This window comes from Lynx canadensis, chromosome C1 (assembly GCF_007474595.2).
Source record: "Lynx canadensis isolate LIC74 chromosome C1, mLynCan4.pri.v2, whole genome shotgun sequence".
Classification (NCBI taxonomy): Eukaryota; Metazoa; Chordata; class Mammalia; order Carnivora; family Felidae; genus Lynx; species Lynx canadensis.
In genome coordinates this window covers 159,274,551-159,294,782 of record NC_044310.1, presented here as the reverse complement: position 1 = coordinate 159,294,782, position 20,232 = coordinate 159,274,551, and the positions used below count along the sequence as shown (strand labels likewise).

Below are 20,232 nucleotides of genomic sequence, written 5' to 3'. Positions count from 1 at the left end.
AAAGACTATAATAAGAGACAAAGAAGGGCATTACATAATGATAAAGGGGTCAATCCAACAAGACGATGTAACAATTGTATGTATCTAAACACCCTGAACATTGGAGCATCTAAATACATAAAGCAAATATTAAGAGACATAAAGGGAACACTTAACAGCAATATAATAACAGTAGGGGACTTTAACACCCCAGTTACATCAATGGCTAGATTGTCCAGGCAGAAAACCAACATGGAAAGTGTCTTTGAATGATACATTAGACTGTTTGGACATCACAGAATCAAACAATATTCCAACAAAAAACAACAGAATATGCATTCTTTTCAAAGGCACATGGGGAACATTCTCCAGGATAGATCACGTGTTAGGCTCAATAAATTGCAAAACGAGTCTCAATAAATGTCAAAAGAGAAATCATATGCATCTTTTCTGACCACAGCATTATGAAATTAGAAATCAATCACTAGAAAAAAAATGGTAAAAGAACAAATGTGTGAAGGCTAAATAATGTGCTACTAAACAACCAATGGACAATGAAGAAATCAAAGAGGAAATTTTAAAAAATACATGGAGACAAATTAAAATGAAAACACAATGGTCCAAAATCTTTAGGACACAGAGAAGGCACTTCTAAGTGGGAAACTTACAGCAATACATGTATACTTCAAGAAACAAGAAAATCTCAAACAATCTAACTTACACCTAAAGGAATAGAAAAGGAAGAACAAAGCCCAAGGTCAGTAGAAGAAACGAAATTAAAAATGAAATTAAAAAAGAAGAAACGAAAAAAAAAAGAAACGAAAAAAAATTAAAAATTAAAAAAAAGAAACGAATAAAAAAGGTAAAAGCAAAAGTAAATGATAGACTAAAACAAAACAATAGAAGAGATCATTAAAACTAAGCATTGATTCTTTGGGAAAAAAAAACAACAAAACTGATAGATCTTTAGCCAGGCTCCTCAAGAAAAAATAAAAGGACACAAATAAATAAAATCAGAAATGAAAGAGAAGTAACAAGAAATAGAACGGATTATAAGAGAATACTACCAAAAATTATAGGCCAACAAATCGGACAACCTCAAAAAAATGGATAAACTTCTAGAAACATACAAACTTCCAAAACTGAATCAGAAAGAAATGAAAGTCTGAATAGGCCAATTACTAGTAATGAAATTGAATCAGTAATCAAAAAACTCCCAGCAAAAGTCCAGGACCAAATGGATTTACAGGTGAATTCTACCAACCATTTAAAAAGAGTTAATACTAAACTCTTCTCAAATGATTCCAAAAACTAGAAGAGGAAGGAAAGCTTCCAAATACATTCTATAAGGCCAGCCTTATTACCCTGATACCAAATCCAGACAAAGACACTAAAAAAAAGAGAAAACTACAGGCCAATATCCCTAATGAATGTAAATGTAAAAATCCTTTTAAAAAAATATTAGCAAACTGCATTCAACAGTACATTAATAGGAGACTCCTGGCTGGCTCAGTTGGAAGAGCATATGACTCTTGAGCTTGGGATTGTGAGTTTGAGCCCTATGTTGGATGCAGAGATTACATAAAAATAAAATCTTAAACAACAGCAATACATTAATAGGATCATTCATCAAAATAGAGTGGGATTTATTCTGGGGATGCAAGGATGGCTTAATATTCACAAATCAATGTGATACACATCAACAAAATGAAAAATAAAAATCATATCATCTTGGGCGTGCCTAGGTGGCTCAGTCAATTCAGCATCAGGCTCTTGATTTCGGCCCAGGTCATGATCTCACAGTTTGTGGGATTGAGCCCTGTCCTGTGTCAGGCTCTGCACTGACAGCATGGAGCCTGCTTGAGATTCTCTCTCTCCCTCTTTCTCTGCCCCTACCCCACTTTCATGCATGCTCTCTCTCTCAAAATAAATAAACCAACATTAAAATCATATTATTTCAATAGATGCGGGAAAAGCATTTGACAAAATTCAACATCCATTTATGATACAAAACTTTCAACAAAGTGGATTTAGAGGAAACATACCTCAACATAATAAAGGCCATATATGGAAACCCCACAGCTACTGGGCACCTTGATGGCTCAGTTGGTTAAGCATCTGACTCTTCGTTTCAGCTCATGTCATATTTCATGGTTCATAGTTCAAGCCCCACGTTGGGATCTGTGCTGGCAGTGTCCTGCTAAGGGATTCTCTCTCTCTCTCCATCTCTTTCTCTGCCCCTCCCCCACTTGCTCTCTAAATAAATAAATAAACTAACATCATACTCGGTGGTGAAAAACTAAGTTTTTCCTCTAAGATCAAGAACAAGGATGTTTACTCTTGCCACTATCATTCAACATAGTACTGGAAGTCCTAGCCACAGCAATCAGACAAGAAAAAAGAAATAAAAGGCATCCAAATTGGTAAAGAAGGAAAACTTCCACTGTTTGCAGAAGACATGATAAATGTATCTAGAAAACCCTAAAGGCTTTATGTAAATTACATCTAATAGTTTTTGGTACGAAGGTTAACATGCAGAAATTGCTTCTTTATTCATTTTGGTTATTTTCCTATACATTAATAACAAACTAGCAGAAAGAGAAATTAAGAAAACAATTCTATTTATAATTGCACCAAAAAGAATAAAATATGTAAGAATTAACCAAGTAGGTGAAAAACTTTTACTCTGAAAACTATAAAACACTAATGAAAGAAATTGAAGATGACACAAATAGAAAAATATTTCATGCTCAGGGAAGAATTAGTATTGTTAACATGTCCATACTACACAAAGCAATCTATTCAATGGAATTCCTATCAAAATACTAACAGCATTTTTCTTTTTTTTTTTTAAGTCTATTTATTTTGAGAGAGAGAGAGAGAATGTGAGCAAGGGAGAGGCAGAGAGAGGGGAGAGAGAATGCCAAGAAGGCTCCAGACTGTCAGTGCAGAGCCCAATGTGGGGCTCAAATGCATGAACTGTGAGATCATGACCTGAGCCGAAACCAAGAGTTGGACACTTAACTGCCTGAGCTACCCAGGCACCCCCACAACAGCATTTTTCATATTATTCAAACAATTAATACTAAAATTTATATGGAATCACAAAAGACCTTGAATTGCCAAAGCAATCTGGAGAAAAAATAGCAAAGCTGGATATATCAAAATTCCAGATTTCAAGATATAATACAAAGCTGTAGTAATCAAAATGTATGGTACTGGCCCAAAAACAGACACATAGATCAAAGTAGAATAGAGAGCCCAGAAATAAACCCACACACAGATGGTCAATTCATTTATGATAAAGAGCCAAGAATATACAATGGGGAAAGGACAATCTCTTCTGTAAGTGTTGCTGGGAAAAATGGACAGCCACATACAAAAGAATTAAAACTAAACCACTATGTTATACCATGCACAAAAATAAACTACAAATAGATGAAACTCTTAAATGTAAGACCTGATACCATAAAAATCTTGGGAAAAAAACATAGGCAGTATGTTCCTTGACATTGGTCTTAGTGAGCATTTATGGATCTGATACCAAAAGCAAAAGAAACAAAAGCAAATATAGATAAATGAGAGTATATCAAATTAAGAAATTCTGGACAGGAAAGGAAACCATCAACAAAATTAAAAGGCATTCTCATAGCAACACTTTTCTAGATAGGTCTCCAAAACCAAGGAAAATAAATGCAATAATAAACTACCAGGACTACAGCAAAATAAAAACTTATGCACAGAAAAAAAAATCAAAAGTCAATCTACTGAATGGGAGAAGATATTTGTAAATGATATGTCTGATAATATCCAAATCCAAGATATATAAAGAACTTATACAACTCTACCCCAAAAAGACAACCCAACTGAAAAACAGGCAGAGGACCTGAAGAGACATTTTCCTGAAAATGACATACAGATGGTCAACAGATACATGAAAAGGTGTTCAACATCACTAATCTTCAAAACCACAATGAGATATCACCTTACATCTGTCAGGATGGCTAAAATCCAAGACAAGAAATAACAAACACATTGGTGACAATGTGGGGGGAAAAAGGAACACTGGTGCACCCTTGGTGGGAATACAAACCGGTGCAACCACTGTGGAAAACAGTATGGAAATTCCTTAAAAAATGAAGAATACAAAGACCTTATGATCCAGTAATTTCACTATGGGATATTTACCCAAAGAAAATTAAAACACTAATTCAAAAAGATACACGTACCTTTGGGGCACCTGGATGGCTCTGTTGGCTGAGTGTCCAGCTCTTGATTTTGGCTCAGGTCATGATCCCAGGGTCATGGGATTGAGCCCCATGTCAGGCTCCACACTAAGCAAGGAGCCTACTTAAGATTGTTTCTCTCTCTCTCTCTCTCTGCCCCCCCCACCACCACTCTACCCTGCTCATGCTGTCTCTAAAACAACAACAACAACAACAACAACAAACAGTGCACCCCTATTCACTTCAGCATTGTTTACAATAGCCAAGTTACGGAAGCAATCTAAGTGTCCACTGATACATGAATGGATAAAGATGTGGTATGTGTGTATATATATACATATACATCTTTTTTTTTTTTTTTTTAATTTTTTTTTCAACGTTTATTTATTTTTGGGACAGAGAGAGACAGAGCATGAACGGGGGAGGGGCAGAGAGAGAGGGAGACACAGAATCAGAAACAGGCTCCAGGCTCTGAGCCATCTTTATCCATTCATGTGTGTGTGTGTGTGTGTGTGTGTAAAATACATACACACACACACACACACACACACACACACACACACACACACTGGAAGATTACCCATAAAAGGAATGATATCTTGCCATTTATGACAATACCCAGAGGGTATTATGCTGAACAAAATAAATCAGACTAAGACAAATACCATACGGTTTCACTTACATGTGAAATCTAAAAAACAAATGAACAAAAAAAGCAGGAACAGAACCATAAATACAGACAACAAACTGGTGGTTGCAAGAGACAAAGAGTTGGGGGATGGACAAAATAGGTAAAGTGGCTTAAGAGATACAAACTTCCATGGGGCGCCTGGGTGGCGCAGTCGGTTAAGCGTCCGACTTCAGCCAGGTCACGATCTCGCGGTCCGTGAGTTCGAGCCCCGCGTCGGGCTCTGGGCTGATGGCTCAGAGCCTGGAGCCTGTTTCCGATTCTGTGTCTCCCTCTCTCTCTGCCCCTCCCCCGTTCATGCTCTGTCTCTCTCTGTCCCAAAAATAAATAAACGTTGAAAAAAAAATTTAAAAGAGATACAAACTTCCAGTTATAGAATGAGTGAGTCGGGGCACCTGGGTGTCTCAGTCAGTTAAGCATCCAACTCTTGACTTTGGTTCAGGTCATGATCTCATGGTTCATGGGTTCAAGTCCCACAGCAGGCTCTTTGCTGACAAGACAGAGCCTGCTTGGGATTACTGTCTCCCTCTCTCTTTGCCCCTTCCCCACTTGCTCTCCATCTCTCTTTCAAAAGAAATAAAAGTAAACTTAAAAAAAAATGAATAAGTCATTGTGATGTAATGAATACCATAGAAAAAACAGTAATATTGCAATGACTTTCTATGGTGACAGATGATAACTACATATATAATGGTGAACATTTCATGTAAATGTCAAATCGATATGTGGTACACCTGAAACTCATATAATAGTATATGTCTATTATACCTCAGTTTAAAAAAAATAATCCAGAAAATAAGAAGTGTTGGCAAGGTTGTAGACAAATTGATACACTTGTACACTCTTAATGGGCATGTAAAATGGTGTCTTCACTATTAAAAAAAATAGAGTGATTTAAAAAAAAATAATAGAATTACCATATTATCCAGGAATTCCACTTCTGGGTATCTATACAATAGAACTGATAACAGTGACTTATCAAGACATTTCTACACTGATGTTCATAGGAGCATTATTCACAATAGGCAAAGAGTGGAAGCAACCCATTGCCCATAGATGAATGGATATATGAAATGCGATGTGTGCACAATAGAATATTATTCAGTCTTAAAAGTAGTAAATTCTGCAATATGCTACAACACAGTGACCTGGGGGTGCAATGGTAGTGTGTCTGATTCCAGTATGCTACAACGTGGATGATCCTTGAGGACATTACGTTCAGTGAAATAAGCCAGTCACAAAAATGCAAATAATGTATGATTTCACTTATATGAGGTACATAGACTAATCAAATTCGTAGAAAGTAGGATGGTGGTTGCCAGGTACTGGGGCAGGGGAAATGGGTAGTTTTTGTTTAATGGATAGTTTCAGTTTTGTAAGATGACAAGTTCCAGAGATAGATTATAGTGATGGATACATAACAATGTGAATATATTTAATGCCATGAAACTGTACAGTTAAAAATGGTTAAGATGGATTGAATAAAAATACTGTTTAGAAAAGTAAAAAAGGGCTTTAGAGGCTAGTTTTTAAATCAAATTAGTGGAATTCTAGTTCCTATATTTCAGGAACTCTACAATAGCTTTAGAATTTAAATAATTGGTCTACTTGAATTAGATTTTCTGGAATGTACACATCTTCATTTACCCTACCCTGCTTTCACTTATCTCCCCTGCCCCTTTTTCTGAGGATTTTTCCACCTGAGAATTCTTTAAGTTTTGAATAGGAAAGACTTGAGTAAATGTGTATAAACCAACTTCAAAAATTTGCACAGAGCCAGAGAAGAACTTAGAGGAGTTGTTTTTATTTAGGATGAAATGCATGGTTTTCACCTGGAACTCCTCATTTAAAATACTGGCAACATGGATTATCTACATACCCATGACTGTTTTGAGAAAGGCAATACAATATACTGGTTAAGAACTCAGATTTTGGAACCATATTTTTTTGGTTCAATTGTCAACTGTCATTTACTACCTGTGTTTCAGATTCCTCATCTGGAAATGAGAATAGTACCCACCATATTGTGGTTGTAAGGTATAAATGAGTTCATATAGAAAAAGTACTTAGACCCATGCCCAGAACATTGTAATACCACGTAGAATAAGCTATTATGATTCTTTTTTAAAACTCACAGATTATTCTATTGCTTTTATCCTATACATAAAATGCAGCCTGCTTTGCTTCCTGTGATAATTTAAATTCTTTTAAGAAATAGTTTACAATGCTCCACTCAGGTTTCAAATAATGATTAGATTACCTGAAAATGGAAGGTAAGCAAGTATAGGAATTTGAAAAAAAAAAAAAAAAAAAAAGCAACTCTGGAAACTGCAATCTCCAAAAGGAGCACACCCTAACCACTTATGCTATTTCATCAGAGGCCATTCTACCATACTTTCCAGTTTTCCTTGCTAGGAGCAACCAACTGAAGTAGAACAGGCAGTATTATCCCAGTTTTACAGAGGAAGAAACAAATTTGTAGGAAAGAAATTACTAGGTAAGGCCACATACATAGTAACGTCAGAACTACAGCACAGCTTTACCATGTGAATATCTTGCCTACTTATTATAAAACTTGTTTAGTGTGTTAAATCTTTGTGACTCTTCAAAGGTGACACCAAACAGAACAGATCATTGTTATCATAAAAGAGCAAATCTAAACAATTCTTCACCTGTTAGATCAGAATGACATCTGAGCTGTACCTTGATGGCTGCCATTTGAGAAGGGCTTCTGTTCCAGGCTCATTCTAGGTAAAGTGGAGAAAGGGTCGCAAACCTTTTCTTGTCCTCACATTTATTCTTTGTCACATTTTTATTTAAGTCAAAGATCAGATCTGGTTCGCCTAACTTGTAGACATCGGTTCACCTTCCTCATCCTTGGCCCACTTTTATGAACACAAAAGATATATCCTGTCTTTTCTCCCTGCAGTGGTACCAGGTGGTCTCTAATTTTAAAAATTTATAAAATTGACTATATTAGGACAATAACTTTCTCAAAAGTAGGCCATGAAACTTTAGGGAAACTTCACTAGTTGCCTATACATGACCCCTAAACTTTGTGTCTAAAAGTCTTTAAGTCTGATGACACTACTCATGTGTGATGCTGCTCCATCACCAAGATCACAAATGAGTAATCCTGACTTCATCAAGTGACTCTTCCTTTGGTTTAAAAAGTCTGTATGTAATTGAATTTAAATTTTTCTTTGAATATATGATCCATTTTCATCTGAAGGATTTAGACATTAGGCTATTCCCATAACCATACACCTAACTGAGCTAAAGAGTAGATCAACATGATCAACGTTCCATTTTTCTTAATGGAGCATGTGGTGTGTTGGAGTAAATACCATTCACATGATAAAAGAGATATTGAGGCTTTATTTCTAGAATATGACAGACAATATACTAAAATTAGATACTAAAATTTACGTACTAAAATGACCTGATCCAAAAAACGAGTATGGCCAGAGTGTTCTGAATATTAGTCATTGTTGGTGTTCTAAATTATGTCATTCATATTGGATCCTGGTACATCTTTTTTTTGTCTGCTAATGACCAAATACCTTCCTTTTAAGAAAGTATTCAGAAGATAATTTTAAAATGTGAAAAGTATTGGTTTTGAGGTCAGACTTGACTCTGCATCCCACCTTTCTTTTTCTTTTTTTAATTAAAAAAAAATTTTAATGTTTATTTTTGAAAGAGACAGAGCACGAATGGGGGAGGGGCAGAGAGTGAGGGAGACACAGAATCTGAAGCAGGCTCCAGGCCCTAAGCTGTCCGCACAGAGCCCGACGCAGGGCTCAAACCCATGAACTGCGAGATCATGACCCAAGCTGATGTCAGATGCTTAACCAACTGAGCCACCCACGGGTCCCTGCATCCCACCTTTCTTAATAATTGTGTGACTTTAGATAAGCCAATAACCTCTCTAGGCTTACCTTCTTTATCTCTAAACTGTTTATACTAAAAGCACCTGCTGTGTAGGCACCTGGCACCAGAAGTGGGTTCACAAGTTTCTCCAGAAGATATGGCATGGGTTCTGCCAAGTCAGAACAAATACTGGCCACAGTACAGGAGAGGGTCAAGAGGCCCCTATCTCAGAGTGACTGTGGTAAACCCTGAAGAAGGGATGAGAACAGTTGGGATGAGGAGCTCAGGAGATTCCAGGAAGCAGCCATTTATCAACCAACGTGGACATACCTGTGCATAACTACCTAGCATGAACCCTGTCTCTCACCAATGACATACAGCAGTTTCCATAAATGACTTCTTCTCTGTTCTAATACCTGCAGCTATTTTGGAAGTTTGCATATCCAGTGACTTGTACATCTAAGGCACATGACTACTGTGGGTTGCAAATTTACTGGTGTCTGTTTCCAGAGTGCTGTCTTTTTTCCTTCACTTTAAAGATGCTGTTTGGATCCCAAGATTTTTTATGTTCAAGCCACTGTGAATATTAACACCATGGTGGTTGCTGAATTAATGTAACAAAATTTATTAATGTTTGTGTTTGACAATTTTAACTTCATCACTAAGAATGTTTTAAAATTTTATGCCTGTGAGCTTCCTTCCCAGAAATATAGAATATGTATTCTCTATATATGTATATATACACACACATACAAAGTTGTTAGTAAAAAGCTTTATAAGAAATTGAGCTTGCCTAATGGTAACCACAAAGCAAAAATGTATAGCAGATACACAAAATATAAAGGAATCATAACACTACAGAAAATCAAATCACAAAGGAAAAGAGCAAGAAGAAAGAAACTGAACAAAACAGCCCGAAAACAATGAACAAAATGGCAATAAGTACATACATTTAAATAATTACTTTAAATGGAAATGGACTAAATTATCCAATCAAAAGACATAGAGTACCTGAATGGATAAATAACAAGACTTACCTAAATGCTACCTACAAGAGACTCATGTCATTTATGACACACACAGCCTAAAAGTGAAAATGAAAAAGATATTCCATGCAAGTGGAAACCAGAAATAAAATGCGTAGCTCTACTTATTTATTTTGAGAGAGAGAGCACACGCATGTGAGAGTGAGTGCACCAGTGGGGGGGGGGTGGCGGGGGGAGAGGAGGGAGGTCGAGAGAGAGGAGAGGGGGGAGAGAGAATCTCAAGCAGGGATTCTCTGTCAGAGCAAAGCCTGATGCAGGGCTTGAACTCACAAACTGTCAGATCATGACCTGAGCTGAAATTAAGAGTCACTTAATCAAATGAGCCACACAGGCACCCCAAAATGGGTAGCTCTACTTAGACAAAAGTAGAAATTAAAACAAAGACTGTAATAAGAGATCACTCCAACAAGAGGACAGAACATTTTAAATACCTATGCACCCAACATAAAAGCAACTAAACATATAAAGCAAATATTAACAAATCTAAAGGGAAAAACAGGAATACAATAATCATAGGAGACTTTAATGCCATACTTTCATCAATGGATAGATCATCCAGGCAAAAATCAATAAGGAAACATCAGCCTTAAATGACACATTAGGCCAGAAGAAATTAACTGATATATACAAAACATTCCATCCAAAAGAAACAGAATATACATTCTTCTCAAGTGCACATGCAACATTCTCCAGAATAGATCATTTATTAGGCCGCATGACAAGCATTAATATATTTAAGAAGACTGAAGTCATAAGCATCTTTACCAACTAAAATAGCACAAAACTAGAATTACAAGAAAAAAAACTGGAAAATTCATAACTATGTGAAAATTAAACACCATGTTACTTGAACAACCTATGGGTCAAAGAGAAATAAAAAATACCTCAAGACTAATGAAAATGTACATACAGCATACCAAGACTTATGGGATGCAGCAAAAGCAGTTCCAAGAGGAAAGTTCATAGTAATAAATGAAGTAAACAACCTAACTTTACACCACAGGAACTAGAAAAAGAAAAAAAAAAGTTAGTAGAAGGAAGGAAATAACAAAAATCAGAGTGGGAATAAACGAAATAGAGACTAAAAGGACAATAGAAAATAATGAAACTAAGAGCTGGTTATTTTTAAATTTTTAATGTTTATTTATTTATTTTGAGAGAGAGAGAGTGAGCACAAGCATAAGCTGGGGAAGGGCAGAGAAAGAGGGAGAGATAGAATCCCAAGCAGTCTCTGCACTGTCAGCGCAGAACCCAACGCAGGGCTCAAATTCACAAACCATGAGTTAATGACCTGAGCCAAAATCAAGAGTCAGTTGCTTAACAACTGAGCCACCCAGGTACCCCTTTGAAAAGACAAAACTGAAAAACCTTTAACTGAAATCATTAAGAAAAAAAAAAGAAGATTCAAATAAAATGAGATATGAGACAAAACCACTGGTAACAGATATACTAAGAATAATAAGAACCTACCAGAAACAATTACATGCCAACAAATTTGACAACCAGAAGAAATGGATAAATCCTAGAAACTTACAACCTATCAAAACTACTGAATCATGAAGAAATAGAATATCTGAACAGACCAATTACTAGTAAGGGGTAATCAAAGTCTCCCAACAAACAAAATTCCAGGAATGGATGGCTTCACTGGTAAATTCTACCTGACATTAAGCAACAATTCTGAACTCATTTTACAAGGCTAACAATACCCTAATACTAAAACCAAAGAAGGACAACACAAGAAAAGTACAGACCAGTATCCCTGATAAAGATAGATGCAGAAATTCTCAACAAAATATTAGCAAACCTAATTCAGTCATTAAAGGATCATACACCATGATCAAGTGGGATTTATTCCAGGGATGTAAGATGTAAGGATGGTTCAACATCTAAAAATCAATGTGATACACCACATTAAAAAAATTTAGGATAAAAATCATAAAATCACTTATAGAAAAAATATTTGACAAAATTCAACATCCATGTATGATTAAAAAAAAAAATCAACAAAGTGGGCATAGAGAGAATGTACCTCAACATAATAAAGGCCATATATGAAAAGCCTACAGTGAACAATCAACAGTGAAAACCTGAAAGCTTTTCCTCACCACTTTATCCAAGATAGTATTAGAGCAATTAGGCAAGAAAAATAAAAGACATATATATCAGTAGGAAGTAAAACTGTCACTATTTGCAGATGACATATTATATTTAAAAACCAGGGACGCCTGGGTGGCTCAGTCAGTTAAGCGTCCGACTTCAGCTCAGGTCATGATCTCGCGGTCTGTGAGTTTGAGCCCTGTGTCAGGCTCTGTGTTGACAGCTCAGAGCCTGGAGCCTGCTTCGGATTCTGTGTCTCCCTCTCTCTCTGCCCCTCCCCCACTCATGCTCTGTCTCTCTGTCAAAAATAAATAAACATTAAAAAAAAAAAACCTTAAAGACTTCACCAATAAATTGTCAGAACTAGTCAACCAGCAAAGTAGCACGATTCAAAATTAATATACAAAAAAACCTGTTGCATTTCTATTCAGTAATAATGAACTGCCAGAAAGAGAAATTAAGAAAACAATTCCATTTACAATAACATCAAAAAGAATACCTTAGAATAAACTTAACCAAGGAGGTGAAAATCCTGTACTCAGAAAACTATGATGTTCATTTGTGAATGAAACTGAAGATGACACAAATAAATGGAAAGATATACCATGCTCATGGATTGGAAGAATATTGTTAAAATGTCCATATAACCCAAAGCAATCTATAGATTCAATGCAATCCCTATCAAAATACCAACAATATTTTTCACTGAAAAAAAAATCCTAAAATGTGTATGGAACCATAAAATATTGTGAATAGCTAAAGTAACCTTGAGAAAAAGTAAAGGCTAGAGACATCAAGTTCCCTGATTTCAAACTCCATTTCAAATCTATAGTAATCAAAACAGTATGGTACTGGTATAAAATCAGACACACAGATCAATGGAACACAATAGAGAGCCCAGAAATAAACCCACACACAGATGGTCAATTCATTTATGACAAAGAGCCAAGAATATACAATGGGGAAAAGACAGTCTCTTCTATAAGTGTTTTTTTTTTAATTTTTTAATGTTTATTTATTTTTGAGACAGAGACAGAGCATGAACAGGGGAGGGGCAGAGAGAGAGGGAGACACAGAATCCGAAGCAGGCTCCAGGTTCTGAGCTGTCAGCACAGAACCTGATGTGGGGCTCGAACCCATGGACCGTGAGATCACGACATGAGCTGAAGACGCTCAACTGACTGAGCCACCCAGGCGCCCCTCTTCTATAAGTGTTGCTATGAAAAATGGACAGACACATACAAAAGAATGAACCTGGACCACTGTGTTACAGCATGTACAAAAATTAACTCAAAATGGACGAAAGTCTTAGATGTAAGACCATAAAAATCTTAGAAAAAAGCATAGGCATATGCTCTTTGACATTGGTCTTGGTGGGCATTCATGGATCTGATACCAAAAGCAAAAGAAGGAAAAGCAAACATAGACAAGTGGGACTAAATCAAATGAAGAAGTTCTGGACAGCAAAGGAAATCATCAACAAAATTAAAAGGCATTTCACAGCAACACTTTTCTAGATAGGTCTCCTAAGGCAAGGGAAATAAAATGAAAAATAAACTACTGGGACTACATCAAAACAGAAAGCTTCTGTACAGTGAAGGAAACAATCAACAAAACAAAAAGATAACCTACTGAATGGGAGAAGATATTTGTAAATGATATATCCAATAAGGGGTTAGTATCCAAAAAATATAAAGAATCTACACAGCTGGGTAGCTAGGTTGGTTAAGCATCTGACTCTTGATTTTGGCTCAGTTCATGATCTCCCGCTTCGTGAGTTCGCACCCCGCATTGGGCTCTCGGATCATGCTTGGGATTCTCTCTCTCTCTCTCTCTCTCTCTCTCTCTCTCTCTCTCTCTCCTTCCGTCCCTCCCTTCCTCCCTGTCTCTCTCTCTTTCCAAATACACAATGGCTCAATTCACGATCTCCTGGTTCATGAGTCTGAGCCCTGCATAGGGCTCTGCAGATCCTGCTTGGGATTCTCTCTCTCTCCCCCTCTCACTGCCCCTCTCCTGCTCTCTTGCTCTCTCTCTCACCAAATAAACAAACTAACTAAAAAAAAATTAAGAATTTACAGAACTCAACACCAAAAATGCAAATAATCCAATTAAAAATGGACAGAAGACATGAACAGACATTTCTCCAAAGAAGACATACAGATACATGATACATGAAATGATACTCAACATCACTCATCATCAGGGAAATGCAAATCAAAACCACAGTAAGATATCACCTCACACCTGTTAGAACAGCTATTATCAAAGAGACAAGAAATGACAAGTACTGGTGTGGATGTGGAGAAAAAGGAACGCTTGTACACTTTTGATGAGAATGTGTATTGGGGGGCATCTGGGTAGTTCAGTCAGTTAAGTGTCTGACTCTGATTTCAGCTCAGGTCATGATCTCAGTTTGTGAGTTTGAGCCCTGCATTGGGCTCTGTGCAGACAGTGTGGAGCCTGCTTGGGATCTCTCTCCCTCTCTCTCTGCCCCTTCCCCACTCTCTCTCTCCTTCTCTCTCAAAAATAAGTAAATAAACTTTTAAAACAAATGTAAATTGGAGGGGCACCTGGGTGGCTCAGTTGGTCGAGCATCCAACTTCAGCTCGGGTCACGATCTCACAGCTCATGGGTTTGAGCCCCACGTTGGGCCCCACGTCGGGCTCTGTGCTGACAGCTCAGAACCTGGAGCCTGCTTTGGATTCTGTGTCTTCCTCTCTCCCTGCCCCTCCCCTGCTCATACTCTGTCTCTCTCTGTCTCAAAAATAAACATTAAAAAATTTAAAAAAAAAGAATGTAAATTGGAGTGGCCATTATGGAAAACAGTATGGGGATTCCTCAAAAAATTAAAAATTCAACTACCATATGATCCAGAAATTTCACTTCTGGGTATTTTTCTAAACAAAAGAAAAACAGCAACTCTAAAAAGATGTATGTACCTCCATATTCACTGCAACATTATTTACAATATCCAAGACATGGATGCAACGTAAGTGTGCATCATTGGATGAATGGATAAAGAAAGTATACACACACACACACACACACACACACACACACCCATACACACCCAAACACAGACATGTACACAACACACAGTGGTATGTTATTCAGCCATAAAAAAGAGAAAATGTTGCCATTTGCAACAACATGGATGGATAGACCTAAATGCTAAAATAAGTAAGATAAAGACAAATACTATGCAATCTCACTTATATGTGAAATCTGAAACAAAACAAAAACAGAAACAAAGAAACAAACAAAACCCCACGGTTATAGACCCAGAGAAGAGATTGGTGGCTGCCAGAGACAAGGAGTTGGAGGGTGGACAAAATGGGTGTGAAGGGGCTTCAAAAGTACAAACTCCTGGCTACAAAAAAATAAGTTGAAAAAAAATAAAAGAGTTGATATGTATAATATTTTCCAATACTCAGTGAGACAAGCATCACAAGGTAGGATTTAGTAGCAAACCCACTGGCAACCTTGGTGATAATAATTTTATAGAGGGTGGCAAAGATAAGTGGAGAAGAGAGTCGGGAAGTGGAGCACAGGCCAGTATTTATTTGTATATATTTGTGTATATTTGAAAGCTAAAATGAAGAATAATTAAAATGGAAGGAAATGGAAGACTGAAGAAAGTTGGTTTTTGTCTTTAAACTGGTGCACCACATTAATAGAAGATAAAAATCGGGATCATCTCAATAGATGCAGAAAAAGCATTTGACAAAATCCAACATTCTTTTATGATAAAAGTTCCCAACAAACTAGGTACAGAAGGAATGTACCTCAGCATAATAAAGGTCATAAGTGACAAGTCCACAACCAACATCATATTCAAGGTGAAAGCTTTTCCTCTAGGAACAAGACTCAGATGGCCCCTCTTGCCACTTTTATTCCATATGGTACTGGAAGTCCTAGCCAGAACAATTAGCAAGAACAATAAATAAGAGGAGTGCAAAGTAAAAAGGAAGAAGTAAAATAAATTTTTATTTGCAGACGATATGGTCGAAAAGCAAATACTGTATGATCTTACTTATATGTAGAGTCTAAAAACAAAAAAGTTGATCTCATGTAAACAGAGAGCGTAGCATAGTTACCAGGGACTGGGGTGGGGGTGGGGGGGAGATGGGGAGATGTTTGTCAAAGGGCGCAAGGCTTCAGCTATAAGATGCATAAGTACTGAGGATCTAACGTACAGTATAGTAACTACAGTTAATAACTGTATTTTAAACTTGAAATGTGCTAATAGATCTTTTATTATTATTGTTATTATTATTATTATTACTATTATTTGACAGGGAGGTGAGAGGCAGAGGGAGAGAGAGAGAATCTTCCACAGGACTCCATCTCACGACTGTGAGATCATGACCTGAGCTGAAACCAAGAGTCACCCAGGCGCCCCTGCTAAGAGAACAGATCTTAAGCGCTCTTACTACAAAAAATAAAATTAACCCTATGAGGTAATGAACGTTAAGTAACATGACAGTGGTAACCACATCACAAAGTATACGTATATCCAATCGCCAGAGGTACACTTGAAATATGTACAATTTTATTCGTCAGAAATACTTTCATAAAGCCAGAGAAAAAAATTTACCATTTTCTTATAGTTTTGTACTCAAGAGACTTTAAAATCCCCAACACACTATTCACCAACCTTTCAAGTGACAAAAATAATAGCAGGGCAAAGTCTTCAATTAATTTACAGTGGAATATCTAAGAAAAATTACATTGGACTTCCACAGAGTTTGACATAACCTTTTTCAGATTTATAAAGTTATTTGGTGAGATACTTAATTATCTTTAAAAAAGTTTTTTTTTTAATGTTTATTTTTTGAGAGACAGTGAGAGAGAGAGAGAGAGGCAGGCAAGCCAGGGAGGGACAGAGAGAGAGGTAGAGAAAAATCCCAAGCAGGTTCCACAGTGTCAGCACAGAGCCTGATGAGGGGCTCGAACTCATGAACCATGAGATCATGACCTGAGCCGAAACCAAGAGTCAGACGCTTAACCAACTGAGCCACCCAGGTGCCCCTACATACTTAATGATCTTACCAGAAAAGCAGTTGTATTATACTGGGGTATTTGAAAGGTTTTGCTCTACCACTGTGGATCCAAGACCCACTTGAGTAAAAATACAGGCAGTGCGCTCCACTTCTGAATGGAATCTGTAAAATGCGGAGGGAAAGCCCTATTTCTTTATCCTGTGAATATCAAATTCCAGTTTAAAACAACATTCTTCTGGGGTGCCTGGCTCAGTCATTAGAGCACGGGACTCTTTTTTTTTTGAGAGAGAGAGAGAGAGTGCACGTGCACAAGCGCATGAGCCTGGGAAAGGGGCAGAGAGAGAGGGAGACAGAGAATCCCAAGCAGGCTCTGCAAAGTCTGCATGGAGCCTGAGGCGGGGCTCGGTCTCATGAATAGTAAGATCATGGCCTGAGCCAAAACCAAGAGTTGGACACTCAACCAACTGAGCCACCCAGGTGCCCTAGAGCATGGGACTCTTGATCTTGGGGTTGTGAGTTCAAGTCCCACGTTGGGTGTAGAGATTACTTACCTACCTACCTACCTACCTACCTACCTACATACATACATATACACATGTTGAAAACAAAACAAACATTGTTCTTCCTTTCGGGCCAGGGCCTGGCAGGATGGCTCCCTCAAGGAAGGGTGGGGAGAAGAAGAACGGCTGTTCTGCCATCACTGAGGCAGTGACCAGAGAACACTGACAATCGCATGCATGGAGTGGGTTTCAAGAAGCATGCCCCTCGGGCACTCAAAGAGATCCGGAAATTTACCATGAAGGACAGAGGGACTCCAGATGTGGACATTGACTCCAGGCTCAACAGAACTGCCTGGGCCAAAGGAATAAGGAATGTTCCGTACCGTTTCCGTGTGTGGTTGTCCGGAAAACGTAATGAGGATGAAGATTCACCAAACAAGCGCTAAGCGCTGGTTACTGATGCACCTGTCACCACTTTCACAAATCTACAGACAGTTCATGTGGATGAGAACTAATCGCTGATTGTCAAATAAAGGTATAAAACTTCAAAAAAAAAAAAAAAACCCCAAAACACCAAGCCCTCAACCCAAAAATATATTGTTTATGAAAAGCTGAACATTTTTTTCTCTAATATCGCTCGGGATCAAGACGAGGCTACTCACTCTCACCGCTTTTATTCAACACAGCACTGGAAGACCTAGCTAGAGCCACCTGGCAAGCGAAAGAAAGAAAAGCCATCCAGTGACATCCAGTAAAACCATCACGAAGGTTCCTGTTCCAGATGGTGACACAGGAGCATCCTGAACTCACCTCCTCCCACAGACACACCAAACCTACAGCTACATATGGAACAACCGCCTCTGAAGAATACTCAAAACTGGCTGGGCAACTGTCAGGCAAACAGAAACACTCCTCACCTCAAAGCTGGTAGGAGAGGCTGAGACACAGTCTCACCATAAACCCCATCCCTGGCACGACGGCATGCGATCAGGAAGGGATTCAAACCCCAGGGCTTCTCCCTGAGGAGCGAAGCGTTTTTCACCTGACAATGGAGATCCCAGTTTTTCAAACGTGCACCTGAAAGACGAGCCCCCAAAGCATCTAGCTTTGGAACGCCAATGGGGCTTGCATCCTTGAGACCCACATGAGACCCGCCCATGGGACCTATGGTGATCTGAGAGACAGCTCTTAAAGGGTTTGCCTCCTCAGACTCGCTCGCCCCGGGGCCCAGGGCAGAAGCAGCTGAGGGAGAGGGGCCCTGACTTTATGTGAAAGAGGTTTATTTGTTTATCTTCAAGTATCTGCCTGAGGTGCAGGCAAGTAATTTAATCCCTGATCTAGGGGTCTCTGGGGAACTCTCCAGGATGGAGGCTGGGGGGCACCACCACTGCACTCTCTTTCCTTGTTCCCGCTAGTAGGCACCATTTTCACGCTCTCTCCCACTCATTCCAGCTCACCGCTATCCCATGTAAACGAGCTTGCACCCTCCCCGAGCCCTGATTTTTGCAGTTGCTCCCCAGGGGATACCTCTGGACCACCTGACTCTGGTGGCCAGCAGGACTTATGTTCAAGGGTCCCACGGGACTGTAACCAATGGAGAAAGAGCTCTTCAATGGCTGTCACCCTGAGGACACACAGCAAGAGGCAACAGTCCCAGGATCCCAGTCTTTTTTTTTTTTTTTTTATTGCATTTCTTTATTTTTGAGAGGCAGAGACAGAGTGCAAGTGAGGGAGGAGCAGAGAGAGAGGGAGACATAGAATCCGAAGCAGGCTCCAGGCTCTGAGCTGTCAGCACAGACCCTGACGTGGGGCTTGAACTCACGGGCTGCAAGATTATGACCTGAGCTGAAGTCAGATGCTCAACTGAGTGAGCCACCCTAGTCCCCCCCACCCCGCCCACACACACAGTCTTTCTGTGAAATAGGCCATTAGTTCATCATCAGGGCTACAGGCTGTGGGATAGGCTTCCAGTTAGTATACATCTAAGGACTGATGTATATGGAAGGGTGGGAGGGTGAGTGTCAGGGTGCTCTCCCTCTGTCATACTCCCAAGTGCCTGTGTCTCCTGGAGGGGAGTTCACACTCATCTGGTGACCTGGTTTTTGTGGCTGCTGCCCAGGGGAGAACACTTGATCACCTGGCTTTGGTGGCCAGCAGGTCTGTGCTCCTGGGCCCCACAGGACTATATTTGGAGAGAAGGTTCTTGGCAGGCTACCACCCTCAGGGCACTGCACAGACAGCGAACTGAAACACGCTCCAAGTCCTTCTGTGAAAGAGGCCTGTTTGCTTTTCCAGGAGCTTCCGTCTGAGCACAGGCTTCAGGTCTGCCATATGTGGAGAAGCCTTCGGAAGGGCTCTCAGGGAATGGGGGCCGGTGGGTGGAATCCTGTGCTCGCCCTCCGCCTTATTCCAGCTTGTGGGTAGCTCCCAAAAAGGAGCTTATACCCTTCTCTGGCACCCCAATTGTTGCAGCTGCTTCTAGGGGATACCTGTAAATCACCAGGCCCTGGGGGCCAGTGGGGCTTGTACTCATGGGTCCTACAGGGTGATAACCAACAGGGAAAGGGCTCTTAAGTGGCTGCCACCACCAGGGCACAACAAGAGGCAACAGACCCAGGAACCCAATCTTTCTGTTAAAGAGGCTGATTGGTCTATGACCAGAGTGGCAGTCTGAGGGGCAGGCTTCTAATTAAACACACATTGAAGGGCTGACTGTAATCCTCTTCACGGACGTCCCAGAAAAGAAGTACACGCTTGTCTGGTGCCCTGATTTCAGTGCCTGATGCCTCTGGATCATCTGGTACTGGTGGCCAGAGGGAC

General features: G+C 39.2%; 1 pseudogene; it reads left to right on the top strand.

Moving 5' to 3' along the window:
- The first annotated feature begins 17,539 nt into the window (after positions 1-17,539).
- LOC115522196 lies at positions 17,540-17,927 on the top strand (annotated as a pseudogene).
- Positions 17,928-20,232: the final 2,305 nt, after the last annotated feature.